This window comes from Nematolebias whitei, chromosome 21 (assembly GCF_014905685.2).
Source record: "Nematolebias whitei isolate Nwh7 chromosome 21, NemWhi1, whole genome shotgun sequence".
In the NCBI taxonomy this organism is placed as follows: domain Eukaryota; kingdom Metazoa; phylum Chordata; class Actinopteri; order Cyprinodontiformes; family Rivulidae; genus Nematolebias; species Nematolebias whitei.
The window spans coordinates 33,827,896-33,832,575 of NC_056518.1; the positions used below are offsets into that span (position 1 = coordinate 33,827,896).

Here is a 4,680-nt window from a genome sequence, read left to right on the forward strand (position 1 = left end):
GTTAACCAGGGTAGTGTCATCATGACTGAACCGTTAACCAGGGTAGTATCATTAGCTTCAGGTTTGTGTTCATGTCACAAGGTTAAACCTCAACACCCATAAAGATTTCACAAAGTTTAACGCTTGAGCCTTCTTTCTCTGAAAGAACCCAATAAATAGTCTTAAAAACCTTTAGCGTATACAGACTGCATACATGCACATTATTATTATTATTACCTGTACATTATTATATGTACTAATTACATACATCTTTCCACCAAATCAGGAAACAACACAGCACGACGACTGCTTCACTAAAGTTTTGAATGTTGTTGAAGCTTTGGACCCTAAGGATCACTGAGCTGCACTTTTCTTAGACCTGTCCAAAGCCTTTGATGCTGTACATCATGACATCTTATGTCATGAGCTCTTAGATATTGGTTTCTCACATCACATGGTTGGTTGCTTCTCAAACCAACTCTCAAGTCAGAGGCAATGCGTTTGACACAACGGCACTTCATCTAGCTATTTAACAGTAATGGTGTGCCACAAGGCTCAGTTTTTGGACCCACTCTTTTTACAATTTATATAAATGTAGGTCAAAACATTCCTGGTGCATCCTTGCATGCTGACGATACAGTTATTTATTTTTGAGCTAACACAGTTGCCAAGGTTTTCCAGCTTCTACAGTCTGCATTTGACATCGTTCAGTCTGACTTGTTATGCCTTCCGTTAAAGCAAATATGGTCTTGTTTTGAGTATTTTATCTTGTTTTATATGGCATCTTGATTTGACTGTTTTTATAACTATTTTATTTTATTTTAATTGCTTTTTGTTGTCTGTACTTTACATGTTATCTGTCTAAAACAGATCTCTCTTGAAAATGAGTCGTTGTGACTCTTTGAGACTAATCTGTATAAATAAAGGTTGAATGAATATAATAAATGTTAATGAACACCAAGGAAAACATACACGTGCAAATACAAAAAGCAGACATTTCATCTCAAAGATATAACATTTCTTGAAGGAGTGCATATAATTTGTTGCCTTTCATGTCATGGTTTTAAACTAAAATTGATTTGTGCTGAGATGTCAGAGATTCTTTACTGTCATTTGCACCGCATGTGGTACGTGTGGTGGAACGAGATTATGTTCACAGGGTCCCAGTTACATCCAACAATAAAATGTAAAAGAAAAACAATGATAGTATCTAAGATATGAACTAAGAAAAACATCAACTAAATATACACTAAGCACTAATAGAATAAAAAGAATACGTCGAACATCAGCACGAACACGAGTCTGTGTGAGCAGATGAGCACACATGAACAGCAACATGAAACGGATCAGCAGCAACATGAAACAGATCAGCAGCAACATGAAACAGATAAGCAGCAACATGAAACAGATCAGCAGCAACATGATGTGATTTTTTCACAGTGATTATTCTGGTTAAAGTTCATGAGTCTAACAGCTTCAGGGTAGAAGCTGTTCCTCAGTCTAGTGGTTCTACACTTAATGCTCCTCAACCTCCTTCCTGAGGGGAGTGGGGAAAAAGTGTGTGTGCTGGGTGAGTGGGGTCCTTCATGATGCAGGTGGCCCTCTTCCTGCATCTGGAGGTGTAGATGTCCGTGATGGTGGGGAGACTGATTCCAACATCTTCAGTGCAGCCTCCATGTGTCAGTGTTGTAACCATTTTGGTTAAATAAGTAGTGTCGTTATGTATTCACATGCAGATTAGATAAAAACTCCACGCCCTCACATAGGGTCTTTGCTTTCCTGGTTAACAAGAGAAATGTTTTCAATCTGGACAAACCTTGTAAATGCACGATCTCACGAGATGTGTTAGCATTCAGAGAATATGTTAAAGATGACTCCCAGCTACCACCACACCAAATTTCAGCTCATAATAAAATTAGCTGAGTCATGTGCATTTTTGTTTTTCCTATGGTCACTTGGCTGTGGTGGCCATCTTGAATTGGGCTGACTCCAAAAGTTTAATCAGTTGTAGACGTAATGCTAATTACTTTCTGAAAATTTCATTAAAATCCAACTAGTAGTGCATGAGATATTTTGTTAACAGACGGGTAATTTCAATTCATTATTGGCAACATTTTAAACAGAAGTCTTGCAGAATTAAGTCCGCACCAAAAGTAATTATTCTGGTTTTCAAGGCCTTTACTTTTTAGCATAAATGCATATACTCTTAAAGAACAAATGAGAGTTTGTTTCTTTGCTTAAACCACACAAATCTAAAGTAAATCAATATTCAGGTCAAACTGATTTAACTGCACACATTCTGTGAAGGATTATAAATAAAACTTTTTTTTTCTAACAGAGTGTTTGTCTGTAACCGGTTTTGTTTGGGACTGGTTCAGCGCAGAAACCTGCTGAACAAAGTGAAGCTGTTTGTTTTTTTATCAGATTTCAAGTCGTTTTTCAGGCTCCAACATGACAGAAATCCACTATGGCTGCCCTGCCCTAAATGTGCAGCGTCTAGTTGTCTACTTCATTTCCTGCCACATATTAGCTGCTTTAATAGCTTTACCCTGTTTTAATTGATGCTGTTAACTCAGAGGACGTCACCCAGGTGAAACTTGTTTCCTCATCTAAATCATCTGGATTCTCTGTGTACGTTCTCATTGATAGAAGGGTAGACAAAATTTGCACCAGAATTTAAAAAAATCTGAATAAAATAAGAGTTTTGGCCCAAACCTTGAGAATACCTCACACTTTTTGGAGTTCTCTAGCTTCGATGTAAACATAGCTCAAAAAGTAAGGGGATTTCTGTTTGGTTCATCATTTCTTCATTTAAAAATGCTTCTTTTCTGTAAATCTTCGTTTTATTTCCCTTAAATTGTGCCAGATTTGTAAGGAAGCAACACTAGAGGGTTAAGCAGCAGCGTATGTGGGTTTCAACCATGAAAAACTTCTCAGATTTTATGAAATGTTTTATTTAATGTTGAATCATTCAGGAACCAAACACAGTTTAAACAGTTTGCAGGAACTTCCCATTTGTGAAAACTGGTGCCCAGCAGCAAGGCACCATCTGGTTTCACACCACGGGCGGTCTATAAATAAGCACTAAGATCAAACTTTGCTGCGGCAGGAAGAGCTTGACAAGAGGCTTATGCAATCCAAATGACTGACCTCACATTTGAAGATCAGCGTTGTAGTTGTTGTTGCCCATTTCAGAAAGGTAAGAGGTGGGTGATAGTGTTTCAGCGTAAAATAACACATTTTAATTAAACTCCCAGAAAGTAATTATTGATGTGCACATCTGATTAACTGGTAGATTCATTGTGATTCTGCAACAACCAGACAGCCTTTATCAGAATAACATAACTCAGCCCTGACCTCGCCTCATGTGAGGTCATCGTTAGCTGTAAACATGACGGAGAACTGAACACGTGTCGTGCAAACACAAAGTACCGTCTGCAAGTTTACAATTAACTTTACAGATGTTGAGAACCATCTGATGTAACTCATGACCCTCACAGATCACGTGCGTTGTGTTATCTTTAGGGTTTGACCCAAACGGTACATCTTCATTTGTCATCGCCTCACGCTGGCATGAAAAGCGGCGGGTGATATGCATTCCTTCAAAGACTGCAAGGTGCTTTGTTTTGAAATGTTTACTAGTTTTATTGTAGCTTCATTTGTTTCTAGTTTGAAATATCAGTGGGTGAAATCAGCTGTATTAATTGCTCAGTAGTTTATTTTTAGTGCAGGCAGAAGGAATTTGTTCACTACAATGGTCATGCGTGTCTAAAAGCATGCCATGTTCAGCGAGCTGCACTGGGAGACGTGACTGAGGAAGACGTGTGTAGCAACTGGCCGTGCGTGCTAAAACTATTTAATTTAACAACCTGAGCTCATTAGATAAACGTCTTTATTAACACTCGCAGACAAGATGAAAATGTCACGTTTGTTACTATCGGGGAGCGTGGTTTAAGTATGTGACGTGTTATTTCTTGTTTTCCTGCCGTCATCATTGCTGTTACATGTTTTCAGTAGTGTGAAGTGACCGTTTCTTCACTTTTAAAGCCTCAGGCCGTAGATGACGACATCGTCAGGTCATTTCTCTTTAAGACTCCCTTTGTAACACAAATGTATTAACAGATTGCTCAACAAAAGCCCAGTGCTACTTCCTGAGCAGCAGATCTAGACTTCTAGACTGCTCAGTCTCAGCTGCTTTTACAGACCATCTAGAGAAATATAGATCTGTATAAACACACGGTCATTTGGTCGATTTTCTGATGTTCTGGTGGTAAAATCTTTATACTGCATCAAATACAGAGCAGGGATTTATGTTTATTTTATTTGTGAGGTCAACTTTTACTCAGTGTTTAAGAATAAAATTTCACGTGTAATTTTTTTCCAACTGAATAACGTACGAGGCAACACTTCTGTTTGTGACGGTGTCTCAGTCTGCTGAATTTTAATTTATCCATCCATCCATCCATCCATCCATCCATCCATCCATCCATCCATCCATCCATCATCTTTACCCGTCTCTTTCATTTTGGGTCACGGGGGTCGCCGGTGCCCATGTCCAGCAATCACTGTGCGAGAGGCGGGGGACACCCTGGACAGGTCTCCAGTCCATCACAGGGACACCTGGACAGGTCTCCAGTCCATCACAGGGACACCCTGGACAGGTCTCCAGTCCATCACAGGGACACATGGACAGGTCTCCAG

At 39.3% G+C, this 4,680-nt stretch overlaps 1 protein-coding gene across 1 annotated transcript in view; it reads right to left on the minus strand.

Moving 5' to 3' along the window:
• Positions 1-4,680, minus strand: part of dtnbb (dystrobrevin, beta b) — a 302,359-nt gene that overhangs the window by 98,369 nt on the left and 199,310 nt on the right. The window lies entirely within an intron of this gene.